Source organism: Orcinus orca, chromosome 1, assembly GCF_937001465.1.
Source record: "Orcinus orca chromosome 1, mOrcOrc1.1, whole genome shotgun sequence".
Taxonomy (NCBI): domain Eukaryota; kingdom Metazoa; phylum Chordata; class Mammalia; order Artiodactyla; family Delphinidae; genus Orcinus; species Orcinus orca.
In genome coordinates, this window is record NC_064559.1 from 120,618,662 (window position 1) to 120,637,415 (window position 18,754).

The 18,754-nt window shown below is 33.3% G+C and overlaps 1 long non-coding RNA gene across 1 annotated transcript; it reads left to right on the forward strand.

The window, feature by feature from the left end:
- Positions 1-403: 403 nt before the first annotated feature.
- LOC125964113 (uncharacterized) lies at positions 404-17,671 on the forward strand. Its single transcript, XR_007476803.1, has 3 exons — positions 404-445; positions 13,365-13,437; positions 17,606-17,671. It is a non-coding gene; the product is annotated as an uncharacterized LOC125964113 (long non-coding RNA).
- Positions 17,672-18,754: the final 1,083 nt, after the last annotated feature.

Sequence of the window (18,754 nt, forward strand, 5' to 3'; positions counted from 1 at the left end):
CAAACAAACTTGGAAAAAGTTATACATGAGACCAAGCAATCAGGTAAATGGGTTCAACTTCCAGATGCCACCACTTATCTTCATGGAGAAGCAAAGAAAATTGGTTAAGTTGTAATAGAGCACTGCAGTGTGCAGCCCCCTTAGCACTCTGTCATTGCTGCCCGCCGTTACCCCCCCCCCACAAGCACCCTGTTACCAGGCAACGGTTACCGGGAGACCATTAATGTGCAACAGTTAGAGCCGTGTTAGAGGTCCTGCTCAGCCACTGGTCGGTGCCGCAGTGGGCCCCTCCCCTAAGCAAGCATCTGTCAATGAGTGACAGTTAGTGGGCTATTCACCCATTGGTCGGCGCTGCAGTGGCCCACCCCCAAGCGAGCAACTGTCAAAGAGCGACCATTAGAGGGGATTAGGCCAACTGTCAGCAGGTTGTCAGGTGGAGAGTGAGGTAAGAGGCAAATCCCGGCCTTCTCCCTGGGGCCCTCCAGCTCACCCGGCCTCGGGCTGGCGGGTGACCTTGGGGACCCAGAAAACAGGCTGGGGGTGTGTCCTGCAGGGCTCCAGAGCCCTCGCCAGAACCGCCCACTGGCCAGGCCCAGGCCCTGTGGCGGCTGTGAATGTGTCCCCCCATCCCTTCCTTTGCGACCTAATGGCAGCGGAAGTCTGCATGGGACACAGACCCTGGCCCCCACCTTTTGGGTGGCCTGAGGAGCCTGAGGGCCAGTTGGGTCCTGGGTGCCTGGTTCCCTCAGCAATGACAGCTGGGCAGGGTCTGGGGACCTGGCCCTGAGAGAGCCACCAACTGTGATCTGCCTCTTCAGCCAGGCCTGGGCACTGATGGGAGGACCCAGACTGAGTGCTGGACGAACGCTCTGGGGCAGAGTAACCCCCACCCTCCGCAGGGACCCCCTTCCCTTAGCCAGACCTGGACCTTGAAAGGTGAAAGTTGTACCTTGGGACCTTCCCCTTTCTTTTTTCCTTATTACTATTATAAAAGCTCCATACTCTTCACCTTAATATAAAATTCCAAGCTTATCTTTCGCTAATCACCTAGGATAAGCAAATTATAAAAAGACTGTGGTGGCCTTGAATGCCAGACAAAAGTATTTGGAATTAATCAGTGGGCAATGAAAAAATATGGATTATTTTTTAAGAGAACTGTGATAACCTAAGCCAACCAAACTGTCTGCAATGCTGGAAATATTCATATATACAGTCAGTATGGAAGGTGCTGATCGCATATGTCTATCAAGTGTTGAAACAGTGATAGTGTGAATAAGTTTTAATTTCATCTTAATTTACATTTTAATAGCCACATGATGCTAATGATTACCATATAATGTGATGCAGATCTAAACTATAATTTAGAAAGGTTAATCTGACAGCTTTATATAAAATAGCTTAAATAATTAAAATATTTTAAAATAATTATTCACTTTTTATTATAATGTCCAGCTAGAAATAATCAGTTTGAGTTCTGGTAGAATGATATTGGCAACAAATAGCAAGGGAGGGAATTCAGGAAGATTAAATCTTTGTATGAATGGAGATAGACAAACATTTAGTATTAGAAATATTATATTTGAGGTGCTAGAGAGAGAATCATTTGCATAGTAAAGCTATATAAGTTGCCCACTTCCTGATGAGAGTTGAAGTTATGGCTATAGAGAAGATTATCAAGTTATCCTCTAAACATACTAAGAGAAGTCTAAGGTTAAAGCTTTGTTGTAACCCCCATGTAACATAAACTCCCATATAATACAAATTATAGTTTTAAGCTAGAAACAAATGTCATATGTAAATGGGGTAATTGAGAGAGTTTAATGAAGAGACCATCTATAAAAGTATGAATAGGATTAAGGCACACCAACAAAGAATGAGGAGGTCCTAGAGGGATGCCTTTGCCAGAACATGGAGAGAGCAATAGCTAAAATTAGAGGCAAGGGCTGAAGGAAAATAATAGATGCCTTAGAACACAACCACTAACAATTCATATAATAGTAGAGAAGGATATTAGGGAATAAATGCTTTGAGTACTTCCTCACTTCAATCTTCTACTAGCACCTGTCATTGGCTAAATTCAATCATATGATCGAGGGCAAGAGGGTCAGTTTTGTACATAGGACAGTCTCCTGGCTCAAAAACAGATACATAGAGCAGTGAATGGATCTAGGGTGGCTAATGTTGAAGATCCAGCACACTAATTTAGGTGGTAAGAGAGGGGAAATAGAGAACACAGAAGCTTTATTTTGTCAGACAAGATGTGTGAGATGTCATTGATTCATTTATTTAAAAATTTTGTATTCAGGGTCTTCTTGTGCTAAAGTCAGCTTAAAATAATAAAAATCTGTAAAAACATCATTGAAGATAATGACTTTGAAAACATCATTTAGTTTGGAAATTTGGAAGTCACTAATAACTTTTTAAATGATTTTAATACTATTTTGGACACAAGCAAGACTGTAAAAAAACTGTTTCCCTTGGAAGACAAATGAGATTACTTGTCAAGATGGCAGACTGAACAAAAGCATAGTGACCCACATTTTCTCCTAATTCAAAGAAATGCCAGATAAAAAAGATTTAACTATACATTCAGCTACAAACAGCTACACTTGAAAAAAAAGCAAACAGCTACACTTGAAAAAAAATAAGAGACAGTAACTAATATAATGGGTCTGAGAAGAAATGGACAGTCATGGATGGAAAAAGCCAGTGACACTGGAAAACAGAAAATAAGGATCAGCCTACACAGGCATACACAGACAGAGGTATTAAAGCAAGCCTAATGAGAGACAGGAAATCAGATCTGGATTTCTTAAATGGTGATAGAAACTGTGACCCAGGACTGAGCAAGTGAATGGGGTTCTAAAATAGTTCAATGAAATGATCTGCAAGTATCAAAGAACATTGATTTTTCTCCTTCTGGAAATGAGAAGAGTATAAGCCAATACTATATATGGCTAAAATGTCCAGTGGGACAGTATCACGGCTGTTATGAGTTCTAGGAATTTTGTCTGTGTGGGTCCCTTCCTCAGTAAAATATAAATATATATATTAGAACTTATATATTATGACTGTGCTAGTATAAAAATGAATATAAGCCAGGCTAAATTCATTGCTATATGTTTCTTCTTATATTCATTTTTCTTCTGATTTTAAAAGATATTAAAATGAAAACATTTCCCTAGGCCCCTAGAATATTGTAGGCTCTAGGTACTATGCCACCTGTGCCTCACAGATAAGTTAGTTTTGGCAGATAGGCTGTTCTTCATGTAGTACAAAACTCTGAGTTTCCTAACATAAGACCCACGTCAGGAATCTGCAACATAGATGACAGCAAAGAGTCAAATGAAATATCATGCAAGAAGATGAAATACAACGAAGAAAAATAATCTCATATAACATGAACTTTCAAATAAAAATTACAGAGCTCATAAGCTTTCAAACAAGCATTACCTTTTTTAACAGAAAATGCAAAAAATTAAGGATATTAAACATCAATAGATAGAAATATTATGTGGCATTCCCCAGAGGACCATGAATATTGTTGAGGATGTCTCAAAGTATGAAGAGTAGAAAACATGCAGTGAATAAAGAAATTTATTAAATAATGTAGTGAACACATAATAGGTGACCCTAAATGAGTCACGCTTAGTATACTTCCTGGAGTACAGGTGGAATCTGTAACTTGCTTCTAATCAATAGAACTTGACAATGATAATGGGATGTCACTCCCATGATTGTGTTTGTTATGTAAGACTCCTAGCCACTGTGGAGAGAAAGATAGTGATAGAGGTATTCTTCTGCTGGCCTTGAAGAAGTAAGCTTCCATGCTGTGAAAGGATCTCTATGAGATCCTTGTGGGCAGCTTCCAGAACCTTGTGGAGCCCACAAGTCAATGGTCAGTAAGAAGAATCCGAGGGCCTCAGTTATAGAGTCACAAGGAAATGAATCCTGACAGTAACCTAAATGAACTTGGAATCATATTCTTCCCCAGTCAAGTTACCAAAAGAAAATGCAGGCTGGCCCACACTTTGACCATAGCATTTTAAGACCTGGAGCAGTGTCCAGCTAAGCCATGACAGGACTCCTGGTTCACAGAAGCTGTGACAATGAAAGTGTGTTTTTTTTTCAGCCAGTAAAGTTTGGTAATTCATTAAATAGCAATAGAAAATATACAAATAAGAAATGATAAGTATGAAGAAAAGATCTGAGAAATGAAAATATTCAGATGTTCACATAAAAATTCACATACAGTTAACAGAATAAATATTAGACACAATGCAGCTGAAAAAATATTTAGTGAATTGCAGAATAAACAGTGTGAAATGAAACATGAAGAGAAATAACTGTGGCTAGAATGAGTAGCTCCACCACATAGTTAAAATAAGTTATCGAGGGAGGGAATACTGACAATGAGGATAAAGGAATATTTGGAGACTACTTAAAAATAAAGGAATATTATGATTAAATATTTTTTAACATTAAATAATATATAAATCCTCAGATTGAAAGCATTATCAGGTTACATTAGCAGAGCTAAGTTAATTTTAGAAAAATCATCACTTAATCATTGCATAGTGAAGTTGAACATCAAATATAAAGACAAATATGAAAATCAAAGAGAAAAGACTGATCTGAAAAAGTACAACAATCAAATTAATAGCAGATATGTTATAAGCAGGAATGAATCAGTAAACACTGGAGTCATAGCTTCAGAGTGAATGGAAAATAACGGTAAATTAGCATTCAGTTACTCTCTACTGTCGTTCAAGTGAAAGAGTACACTGTCAACATATTGGGGAAATGATGCAGAAATGTACTATCTAGAGACCCTGAGTAAATGGATTACTAAAGACTATCATTCATTAAAATGAAAAATTAATTCAGTAGAAAAATTAATCCAGAAATTAAAAAAAGGAGGGGGAAGCTAGGGTGAACAAAGAAATTCATATTGCAAATCAGAAGGTACAAATAATATTTATTTTAAACATTAAATTAATTAATTAATCAATCAATAATAATGCAAATCTTCCATTCAAAACAAACTGGAAAGTATAGATATAAATAATATAGAAAAGGAAAAGAGAAGTTCAAAGAGAAATCTTTGCCCTCTGACTATTATTCTACAAGAGGCCAAAGATTCTAATTAATTTTAATTACAAATTAACATATTCATGCTAAAATATTAAATATGCTATGGAAAAACTAATACGTGTATTTTATAAACCATTAAAGAAAAAAGTCTATATAAAAAGGACTTTATCAATCCTACAAAATTAAGAAATTGGAAAAAGTAACAAAAAGCACAGCAAATAAAAAACACAACTTAAGGTGATAATAACTGCAATATATCCCTATAGTCACTATAATCTCATCTATTAAAAATGAGAGCACTTCCCTTGTATCTATGTACTGTTTTAAGTAATAAAACTCAGCACACCTTCACAGAATAAGTAGAAATTAATGGATAGAAGAAAAACCTGAAAAAGAGGAATCTCCCTCCCAAGAAAATTCTTGTGCCTCAATATTTATAATAAAAAATTAACTTAAGACAAAAATATCAAGTAGAAAAATACATACTAAGAAAAGTCAGGGTATACAAGTAATATTTAAAAAGAGTCATATATATATGTAACTAAAATATAGTCAAATTATACAAAGAAAAAATACAGATAAAACCCACAAACTTATAAGAAATTCACAAATCCACAATTATAATAGAAAATTGTAACACATCCTCCTAGCCAAATTTTATTCAGCACATAAAAGATTGGTATGACATAACTTAAATGCTATCATATGCCTATGAACTGTATCAACAGATTTAGGAATATACTGTGCAATATTATTCATACTTTTGAGTCCCAACTCTATTTGATGATGGAGGTGTACAGTCTAGAAGGCATTTTTTGCATTTTACAAGACTGAGAAGTAAATATATTTTTTACAGATATATTTATGCAACACCAATGTTTTAACACTGACCAATATCAAGTCTGCATATACTATAACAATTTAGGAAGAATAAAATTGAATGAATTTTTAATTAAGGTTAATAATTTCCAAATTTAAATGTGAATATTTATTGGGTTGGCCAAAAAGCTCATTTGGGTTTTCCATAAGACGTTACAGAAAAACCCAAATGAACTTTTTAGCCAACCCAATATTATCCAATACTATTCTCACAATAGTCTTAACTAAAATAATCAACTGCATTATCAACTCCTTTAAAGGCAAAGGTAGTAGTAGTGTTTTAGTGTCCTGTAATCCTGCCATACATTAGATACAACTTTTCAGGGACAATTTAGGGCATTAACCAACGAAACGTCAATATGTGAATAAAGCCCATGAGATTGATTTTGAGACAAAATTTAAACATTCTAGTGGTAACACAAATGTACCGACATCTTTATGTCCCATTTGAATCATCAGTCCCAGAGATGGAAGAGATCTTTGTGGGAGATAACCTTACCAGCTAGCTGCTTATGTATTTTTTTCAGCAATATGAGATATTAACTAAAAATGACTAGTTAGGACTTTCACTACACAAAGGAAAATTTTAAAAGACCTTAAAAGGAATAACCCCGAAATTCCTACCATTTGAATGATCCAGAAGGTCTCTATTTTAACAGAGAGATCCAAGTACCTAGGAAAGAGATGACATCATATATAATCATTTGTTAATACATTTTCAATAAATAAGTCAGACAATATAGCCAATCATATTTCAGGTAAAGTGGGTATATTGGTCCTAATGTGAGAGAGGTATTAAAATTGTCCTATTATAGGGACACCAGGTCATAAAGAGTTGGGGAAATTGTCCATGGTAAGGAGGGTTCTTAATTAAATATTTGACTAAAGCAAACAAATAACTCTATTCACGGGAGAAAAAAGGACAATGACTGAAGTGAAAATAATAGAAAGCAATAATGATATTATGAACTATTGGGACTGCTTACTTTTATCAGGTGATTAACTTATTTTATTATTAATAATTATCACATAAACTTAAAGAATGCTTTAAGATTTTTTACCCACACATATATGGTTAATTAATTTATGACAAAGGAATCAAGAATGTACAATGGAGAAAGCACTGTATCTTTAATAAATGATGTTGGGAAAACTAGACAGCTACATGCCAGAGAATGAAACTGGGTGACTATCTTACACCATACACAAAAATTAACTCCAAATGGATTAAAGACTTAAATGTAAGACCTGAAAACATAAAATTCCTAGAAGAAAACTTAAGCAGTAAGCTTCTTGACATAGGCCTTGGCAATGATTTTTTAATCTGACATCAAAAGCAAAAGCAACAAAAGAAAAATAGACAAGCAGTACTGCCTCATACTAAAAAGCTTCTGCACAGCAAAGAAAACTATCAATAAAAGGAAAAAGCAACCTGCTAAGTGGGAGAAAATTTTTACAAATCATATATCTGGTAAGGGGTTAACATCCAAAATATACAAAGAACTCATACAACCTAACAGCAAAACAACAACAACAACAACAATTCGATTAAAAAGTAGGCAGAAGATCTGAATAGATATTTTTCCAAAAAAGACATACAGATGGCCAACAGGTACATGAAAAGCTGCTCAACATCACTAATCCTCAGGGAAATGCAAGTCAAAACCACAGTGAGATATTACCTCACACCTTTTAGAAATGCAGTTACCAAGATGACAGGAAATAACAAGTGTTGGCAAGGACGTAGAGAAAAAGGGAACTCCTTGTGCACTGCTGGTGGGAATGTAAATTGGTGCAGCCACTATAGAAAACGGTACAAAGATTCCTCAAAAAATTAAAAATATAACTACCATAGAATGATCCAGCATTTCCACTCCTGGGTATTTATCTGAAGAAAATAAAAACACTAACTTAAAAAGATCTATGCCCCATGTTCATCACAGCATTATTTTTTTATTATTACTATTTTTTTTTTTTTTTTTGCAGTACGTGGGCCTCTCACTGTTGTGGCCTCTTCCGCTGCGGAGCACAGGCTCCGGACGCGCAGGCCCAGCGGCCATGGCTCACGGGCCCAGCCGCTCCGCGGCATGTGGGATCCTCCTGGACCGGGGCATGAACCCGTGTCCCCTGCATCGGCAGGCGGATTCTCAACCACTGCGCCACCAGGGAAGCCCCGCAGCATTATTTACAATAGCCAAGACCTGGAAACAACCTAAGTGTCCATCGATGGAGGAATGGATAAAGACATTTTGGTATATACATATATAATATAATATTATTCGGCCATAAAAAGAATGAAATCTTGCCATTTGCAACAACATGAATGGACTTTGAGGGAATTATGCTAAGTGAAATAAGTCAGACAGAGAAAGACAAGTACTGTATGATCTCACTTATATGTGGAATCTGAAAACAAAAACACAAACAAAAAGCTCATAGATACAGAGAACAGACTGGTGATTGCCAGAGGCTGAAGGGTAAGTAATTTTTCACTTCAACTTGAATAATTGTGGGAAGACAGTGTGACAGTAACAGTTTAAATGATACATCTAAATTACTGTCCTTTAGAGAACTGCAGGAGTAATTTAAATTACAAATGGGTGAAGGGGGTCAAGATACAAACTCTCAGTTATAAAGTAAATAAGTCATGGTGAAGTAATGTACAGGATGGTGACCATAGTTAATAATACTCTATTACATATTTGAAAGTTGCCAGAGAGTAAATCTTGAAAGTTCTCATCACAGGAAAGAAAATTTGGGGGGTTAACTATATAAGGCGACAAATGTTAACTAGACATCAATATTATGCTGATCGTTCCACAATGTATACAAATATTGAACTATTATTTTGTATATCTGAAACTAATATAATGTTATGTCAATTATACCTCAATAATAAATGAAATTATAAACATAAAAAAAGAGGTTCAGAGCAACCCGAGAGTACAAAATCTAGTTGAAGAAGTTAAAGATCAGAAATTATTGCCTATGCTCATGTGGGCAGACATTGAGAGAACTGAGACTAAGTCAGGTACATTCGATTTCAAAGCCTGAATTGTTTTCAAGGATACCTGATACTTCTTCGAAGAAACTGATAATGGATACAATATAACATACAATTTAGTTGCTATATTTGAAAAAAGACCAAGTAGGATTTAATCATCAGGTCTTATGAACTGTGCTAGTCTGATGAAAAATCGCTATTATCTTTTCCAAAGTTTCTGGGAAACAAATGTTTCCTAACTGAGGGAATAAGAGGAAAGATAATAAATTAGTTAATAACAAAGATTTTTAAAAATTGATTGATGATGCATATTTTGGTTCTTATTATTAATTTACTAACTGTTCTATATTAAAGGAGGAGAAAGAAAAATAAGTATAAGAGAAAACCTTATAGATATATCAGTTGAAAATCTGAGTGATGGATTGGAAGAGTGCACAGATTACTTTTATTTCAAGTTCCTATTGAGTTCCTACTACTTTTATTTCAAGTTCCAGTGAGAGCCAGACTGGTCCTTCTTAAGATTCCTAGTTTCTAAATTCTTTTTTATTCATAATTGTACTAGTATAAAATATGTTGCAGGCAAATAATATTTATTAAAGTGTTGAGTGTGGCAGTATGTGTGTGTGTTTCTATATATAGTTCTTTACATTTCAACAGAAACTAATACATCTACTGAGCATGAATAATTCACATGAAGATCATATGTCTATTTTCTTTGTTATTTGTCCAACAATTTACTTCCTTTTGGTGACACTAATAAGTCAACATGGAGACACCTTGGCATCTTAATTGTTCCTTTGAGAAAGGAAACCTTTCTAACTTAAAAGGACAATGTATTCATCTGGAATTCTTTTCATTTATTATTTAAATGCTCCCTAGAACAATTCATATATTCCTTTATTTGATAAAATATCAGGTTAAGAATAGCTGGGGAGTAATTTTTCACTTCAACTTGAATAACTGTGGCAAGACAGTGTGACAGTAGAAGTTTAAATGATATATCTAAATTACTGTCCTTTAGAGAACTGCAGGAGGAATTTAAATTACAAAACAGACAACAACCTAAATATTGTCAGCTAAGCAGAAGCCTCCCTCAGTTCATCTAAGTTCCTACTGAGAATTCTCTTATTATGTGTCTCATGCTAGTTTTCCAATGACAAACTATGATTTTAAGCTATACATTTTTCTTATGATTGCATTACTCTATAGGACCGTCAAAATAATGAAAAGGACAAATAAAGAATGCTATATGAAGCAAAAAAGAAGGTAGTTGAGTTTTTAAAAGAAAAATTCATGGTAATGCAGGAATAAGGTATGCACACAAGCAGAAAAAACATGAAATTACCTTTGTTAAATATTGCAGATTATGAAAAATACCATTCTTATATAGTGCGTTTATAGTGGCGTAGTACAACAGTAAAGAGAAGACAGTAAACCGTGAGATTTCCTCTGGCTCTATCTCCTATCATATCCCTTCTGTGGGTTATTTTTCCCTGTTGCATACATCCAGATTTACCCAGATCATTGAAGTCTTGGATCACACTCTACTTGAGATTGATATATTATTAACAAACTACTAAAAGAAACCCCTTAGAACACCAAGATAACAAATCAGGTGTCCTCAACTTGTACTTTGGACTTTTTTTTAATTTATTTTTTGGCTTAAGGTAAAACAACATAACAAGTACCATATAGAGAGGAATACAAACGTGAAGCGGAGGCTGCTTCAAAAGACTGATAGAAAACAGGCACTGATAAACATGCAAACAGTGCTATAATTTACCTGTAGACAAAGCTGTTAAACACACACACCAACAATAGCCACTAGCAGAAGTGGTGCCTAATTACTTTTTATAATCTTTATGATAGCTGTAATGTGAGTATCAGAGTAAGTTTATCCTAAGAACTGTCCTTTTAAGTCTCAGACTTGGCTATTTATCCCAGGTTGTCTTCCTCTGCTTAGCTTCATGACAATACATATCCATATGTACCATCATCTGACCACAGAATGCAGATGTGAGTAAAGCAGGCCCTAGCCAAAGGGCAAGCACTGGAATCAGCAAAAGTCAGTTGCAGGATAATAAACCAGGGTAAATGCTCATTGCAGATCCCTTACTATTTGGGGAGAGACAACATCTCAGGCAGCAAGCTTAGTAAACATCAAGACCAGAAAGTGTACAACTGCTGCCAAGAGCTTTAGAATTTTCCTTCTTATAAGGCTTGATGGACGTTATGGTCAATACCAGAAGTAATCATCTGAGTTACTCTCTACTTCCTCGAAGAAATCATGCTTATTCAAAATTATAAACCAAATCTTACATCATCCTAGATAATTTACATTTTTCAAAAATTTTAAGAACCTTTTTTTAGAGTAGTTTTAGGTTCACAGTAAAATTGAGAGGAAGGTACAGAGATTTGCACCTATACTGACACATCATTATCATCAGTCATAGTTTACATTAGGTTTCACTCTTGTTGTATTGATACTTTCTATAGGTTTGCATAACCATAGGGATAGCATGTATTCACCATCATAGTATCATCCAGAGTATTTCCACTGCCCTAAAAATCTTCTATGGTTCAGCTATTCATCCCTCTCTCTCCCTAACCCCTGGCAACCAATGATCTTTTTACTATCTACAGTTTTGCCTTTTACAGTATGTCATATAGAAAGAATATTATGATATAGATTATTTTAATGGAAAAAATATTTTCCTACACTTTGTCTTCATAATCCTATTCCTTTGCATCCCTCCTTAAAGCCAACCACTATCATGAATTTGGATGCATAAAGCCATTTAATATCTGTGTGTGTGTGTGTATGTGTATATATAGATAGATAGATATGTATATATATATGAATAACATATACAATATTTTAATTTTTAATTAAATTTCCAAAAACTATATTTTCTTGAAACTTGTTTTTCATGGGACAATATTAGCTTTGAAAACTATCTATAATGAATAAATATCTAAAAATTTAACCAGTCCCATACTAATGGATTCTTAGATTCCTTTTAAAGGTTTACAATTACCAAAAAACTGAAATGATTATCCTTATATGTTTCCTTATTTAAATCCACCAAATGTCTCTAGCATATATGTGTAATTTGAATCAGTATATGGAGATTTGCACAATTGCTAAGCAGCACTCCAAGGTGGTAAGGTGGTTTTACAAAAAATTTACCCTCCCACAAGCACTTCAAGAGTTCCTATTTTCAAAAGGTTTTTATTCTCCATATAGATTTCCTACCTTTTTCCTTTGCTCAATTTTTGACTGAGTTGTAGTTCCTCACATATTTTATTAGATTTTTTATTGTGGATGTTAATACCTTGCCTGTTATGTGGGCATATTGCTCATAATGTTTATTTTTGTCTTCTCTTTGTTTTTGATCACTCTCATCTTGCTATATGAATGTCTATTTTATCTGTTGTTTCCTAAAATCATCTTTTGATATTTTTGAGCCTTATTTTATTCCATTTCAATATTTTATTACTACCTTTTATTTACAAAAGGTTAATACAGCTATTATTTAATATCCTATGATTTAAAAACTGAACTCATTTTAAATATTTTTAAATTAATGGATTTAAAATTATAATTATAAAATTTCTTTTAATGTTCCACTTATGTTGTAATACACAAGTTTTTATATTATATAATGTCTCCCCCGTCATTCATTGATAACTATTTCAGCATCCAATGTAATTTTCTATTAATCCATGACGTATTTAGACTTTGCTTAATGGTTACTTTCTTATTATATGGCATTTTTAGTCAGAGAATATGTCTTTCAGATAGTGTGTCTTATTTTATAGTTTATTTCATTGATTCTGTAGATGCTCAATTTGTAATGATTTTTGGACAAAAGCTTCTAAAATATATTTTAAATTAATTGCATTTATTATATTGTTTAAATCTTCTGAATCCTTAGAAAAACTGACAGCTTTACTAATCAGTTTCTGATTAAATCCTTTTAAAATATATCACCACCTTTTTGTGGCTCTTTTAGTTTGTGCAATTTGGCTTATATATTTCATGTCTTTTTTTTTAGGTAAATACAAATTTATAATAAATTTATAAAAGATTTATAATATCTTTTTCATTGGCTGTCTTATTTTGTGGTACTCCTCTGCATCCCTATGAATTCCTTTCCACTTAAATGCTATGAGATTATGTTTATGGGATTGTTAGAGCAATTTTCATTGATCCAAGTTAATTCTTGCCAGTTCAGTAATTGTTCAATTTGTACTAATTTGAAAATGGCCCATTAGTTGAATGACCATTTCTCTAAACTTATTTTATGTTAACACGTTGGTTTTGGTTAACTAGTTTTCATTTTTTCTTCGTCATGCAATGTAAAAGAATGTTCAATCTATCTAGGTTGGCTTGCTACTGCTGCTAAAGATTCGGGGGCATAAAGAGAAAAGGATTGAAAAGCATGTGGCAAATTTAGGTATGGCAATGATACTAATCAAAAAATTTTTGATTATTTTTACAACATTCTTGTTCAACATATAGTTTTTTATAAGTAGACATGATCATAAGATTGTTTAATATTAACTATATTCTGGAAGATATTTTCATAAATGTATTTATAAATTTATATCTTTATGAGAATATTGTACCCCTCAATTCCATATCTCTCTCCTCTAGTCTTTTCCAGGTGTAGCACTAGAATTTTTATTTAGTTACCACTGTAGGCAAATGACTTTCAGTTATAATACTCTCTATGAAGGCAAAGGGAAACTGGTCAGTGAAACATAATATCTAAATGTAAAAAGCAGAATACCTGAATCAATAATTCACTGGATTGATTATCTAAAATTATCTATTTGGTGATTTGTGTGATTCTACCTGTCTTTGATTTTTAATTTTCCATATATATTTTTCAGTTATTTATCATTTAGCCTTTCCCCTTTAAGATTACAGAAATAATTTTTAATATGTGTATAAATTTGATATTTGACAAAACTGGGCATAATTAATGAGAAAGTGATAAATTATGTTATAGATAAGCCTGGTACATTTAGGAAAATATTAATTTTGATCACTGTATTACTACATTTACAAAAGTTTTCAATTAGATTAAACAAATGTTAAACATGTTAAATAATTTTAGTAAACTCTAAGAAAGTTCACGTAGTTGTTTGAGAACGTTAAGCAAGTTAGATAAATCTAGATATTAATTTGATCTAATTGACTAAAAATATTTTGAAAAATGTTGGTTAACCAAAGATACTAAAACAAAGTCAATAAATTCATAAATAATTAATAATATATGGACAAAACTCTATGAAGCACAGATGACAGCCACTGAACTAAAACTATAATATAGAAAGAGCTCTTAAAAGTGACCTAAAAGGCATGGAGGAAACAAATGCAAACTGCTAACTGAAAGAAGTGAATCTGAAAAGGCTACATACCATATGATTCCAGTTACAAAGCATTCTGGAAAAGGCAAAACTACAGAGATAGTAAAATGAACAGATTGCCTTGGTTTCAGAGCAGGCAGAGAAGGATGAATAGGTTAAGCAGAGGGGAATTTTAGAGTAGTGAAACTATTCTATATGATATTATAATGGTGGTAACATGTCATTATTTGTCAAGACTCATAGAGTGTAGAACACAAAGAGTAAACCCCTTAAAATGTTGGGATCAAATTTGACTCTTCCTTTTCCCTTGTCCATCTCACTAAAATGTTATCAAGTCCTTTAATGTCCAATTTTTTTTCTTTAGTTGATCATGCTTTCATTGTCAAATCAAGAATTCATTGCCAAATCGGAGATCATAAAGATTTACTATTTTTTCTAATAGTATTTAAGAATTTTAGCTCTTATGTTGATGCACTTTCAATTAATTACTGTATATGGAGTGATATAACTTCATTCTTTTGCATGTAGATATCCAGTTGTCCCAGCATCATATGTTGACAAGACTATTCTTTCTCCACTGAATAGGCTTGGTGACTCATCAATTAGTGATACATATTTGGGTTTAGTTCTGTACTGTCAAGTCCATTCAACTGGTCTACATGTCTATCTTTATACCAGTACAACACTGTTCTGATTATTTTAGCTTTGTTGTGAGTTTCGAAATCCGGAAGCATAATTCCTCCAATTTTTTAAATTCTTTTTCAATATTGTTTTAGCTATTGGAGGCCCACTGCAGCTCCATGTGAATTTGAGGATTGACTTCTCCATTTCTGCTAAAAGGCAATTGGGATGTATGTCAAGAAATGTGTCCTTGAATGTATAAGCTGTTGGTTTATAACAGATTATAGTATTCTCTTATGATCCTTTTAGTTTCTGTAAAATGGAGAGTAATATTCCTTTTTTCATATCCAATTTTAGTTACTTGGGTGTCTCTCTCTCTCTCTTCATTAGTGAGTTTGGCTAAACATCTGTTCATTTTAATAATGAAAAGAAATAAATTTTGGTTTCATTGATTCTATTGTTTTCTATTCTCTATTTCATTTATCTCTACTGCAATATTTATTATTTTCTTCCTTCTGATGACTTTATGTTGGTTCGCCCTTATATTTCTACCTCTTTAGGTATAAAGGCAGGTTGCTAATTTGAGATCTTTCTTCTCATTAATATAGATAATAAATATAAATAAGTATAAATATATATAAATAAATAATAATAAATATATAAAAGCTATAGATGTCCTTTTAGTAGTTTGCTGCAGCCCATAAGTTTTGGTATGATGTGTTTTCATTTTTATTCATTTCAAAGTATATTATAGTTTCCTTAGTGATTCTTCTTTGACCTATTGAGAGTATGCTGTTTAATTTCCACATATTTGTAAATATTCCAGTTTCCTTTCTTTTATTTCTTTCTAGGTTTATTCCATTGCAGTCAAGACATGGAACTTTCTATTACTTCAATCTTTTTAAGTTTATTGAAAATTATTTGATGGCCTAAAATTTGCTTTATTCTGGAAGATGTTCCATGTGTAGTTGACAAGAATGTGTAATCGATTGTTACGTGGAGTGTTTCTGTATATTATTACGGCTAGTTGTTTTTAGAGTATTGTTCAAGTTCTCTATTTCCTTATTGATCTTCACTCAAGATGCTTTATCCATTATTGATGGTGGGGTTTAAAGTCTCCAACTATTATTGAGAAGTGTCTATTTTTCCCTTCAATTCTGTGAATTTTTACTTCAAATATTTTGAGGCTTTACTGTTAGATGTATGTTTATGCTTGATATCCCTTCTTGATGAACTGACTCTGTCATCAATATAAAATGTACCTCTTTACCTCTTCTAAATTTTTTGTCTTAAAATTGATATTTTCTGAGAGTAGTAAAGCCATCCTGGTTCATTTTTGGTTACTATTTGTATGAAATATCTATTTCCATTCTTTCACTTTTATCCTCTTTGTATCTTTTGGTTGAATGTTAGTCTCTTGCAAGCATCACTTGGTCGGATCATGGTTGTTGTTTTCTTCCATTCTTACAATATCTGTAAATTAATTGGTAAGTTTAATCTGTTTATATTTAAAGTAATTACTAATAATGGAGTAATTGTTTCTGCCATTTATTATTGTTACGTATTTTTATTCTTCAATTTTTCCAATATTACCTTCTTTTGAAGTTTTAAAAATTTTTTCCAGTGTACCATTTTAATCACTTCTTCATTGCCTTTACTTTATATTTTCTGAGTTATTTTCTTAGTGGTTACCATGAAGATTACAGTTCACATTTTAACTTTATAACAACTTATTTTGAATTGATACCAAAGTATCTTTAATAGAATACATTAATGCTGCTCTTATCCAACTCTGCTACCACCTTTATGTTGTTAGTTGTTATTTGTCACAAATTCTACCACTCTATTTTTGTGCAGTAACATAGTTATTGTTGTATGCACTTGCTTTAAAACAATATAGGAAACAAGAAAGAGGAGTTACATATCAAAAATAAAATATACTAGTGTTTATATTTACTTAAGTAGTTATCTATACCAATAATCTTTATTTTCTTTTCTTAAAAAAACCTTTATAATTTTAGAGCAGTTTTAGGTCCACAGCAAAATGAAGAGGAAGGTACAGAGATTTCCCATTACCTCCTACCCCCACACATGCAGAGACTCTGTCGTAGCAACATACTGCAACAGAGCAGTACACTGTTACAACAGATGAACCTACATTGACACATCATAAACCTAAATTCTATAGTTTACATTAGGGTTCACTCTTGTTGTAAATTCTGTGGGTTTGGACAAATGTATAATGCAATGAATCCATCATTATAGTATCATACGGTGTATTTTCACTGCCATAAAAATCTTCTGTGCTCTATTATTCGTCCCCTAATGCCCACCCCCGATCTTTCTACTGTCTCTGTAGTTTTGCCTTTTCCATACTGTCATATACTTGGAATCATGTATTATGAAAGCCTTTACAGATTGGCTTTTTAAACATACTATTATGCATTTAAGGTTCCTTCATTCATGTCTTTTGATAGATTGCTAGCACATTTTGTTTTACTGAGAAATAATATTCCACTGTCTGGATGTGCTGCAGTTTATTGATGCATTTACCTACTGAAGGACACCTTTAGCTGCTTTCAAGTTTTGGCAACTATAAATAACGCTGCTATAAACATCCACATGCAGGTTTCTGTGTGGACATACGTTTTCAATTCCTTTGGATAAAAATATCAAGGGGAACAAATTCTGGATTATCTGGTAAAATACGTTTAATTTTGTAAGAAACTGTCAAACTGTCTTCCAAAGTGACTATACCATTTTGCATTCTACCAGCAATGAAGAAGAGATCCTGTTGCTCCATATACTTGCCATCATTTTGTGATATTGGTGTTCTAGATTTTGGCCATTTTGGCCATTCTACTAGGTTGGTAGTGGTATCTCATTTTAATTTGCGTTTCCCTGATGACATATGATGTGGAGCATCTTTTCATATGCTTACTTGCCATCTGTACATCTTTTTTGGTGAGAAGTCTGTTAAGGTCTTTGGTCCATTTCTTAACTAGGTTTTCTTATTGGTAAGTTTTAAGAGTTCTTTGTATATTTTGGATAAGTCCTTTATCAGATGAATCTTTCACAAATATTTTCTCTCAGTCTGTGGCTTGTCTTCTCATTCTCTTAACTCTCTTCAGGCAGTTCTTACCAGCTCAATAGTTGTTTTGGTGAAGGAACTGATTCCTGGAGCTTCCTATTCTGTTTTCTATCATGTTGTCTCTCCATACTATCGTTTTTTTTCCTTTGGATAACTCATTTTCTTAATGACCTATACCATTCTCATTGTTCTAGTTGTTGTATTAATTATTTTTAATAGTATTAAGTTTGAAAGGGAAAAGAGACCCTTTTCTATTTCAGTATCCAATTATCTTACAGAAGCACTTGCTATCTTAACTGTAAAATACTCTGCAGCTACTTTTACTTTCCTTTTATCACTGTTCGCATTGCCCTTTGAAACCTATGAAAAAAGTATACATTTTCATGGCCAGGTAACTCTGGGTCTTAGTTGGAAAAAAAAAATATTGAAGTCAAAAGAAACAGAATATTTTTTATTTTCAGAACTACTCCTGGTCACAGATCTTAGATAATTTACACTTCTTCAAGACCTGAACAAACTCTCCAGCTACTCTTGGATTTCTGTTTCTAATTTCAAAGCCTGTTCCTAACTGAAAAGAAGAGATTTAGACTTAAAGATTCCCACTGGTGAGGACTGGCCTCTGTTTTGTTCCTTAAAACTTCTCTTCCCAATCATATGGGTTATATGTACACTGCACTTGGTTATAT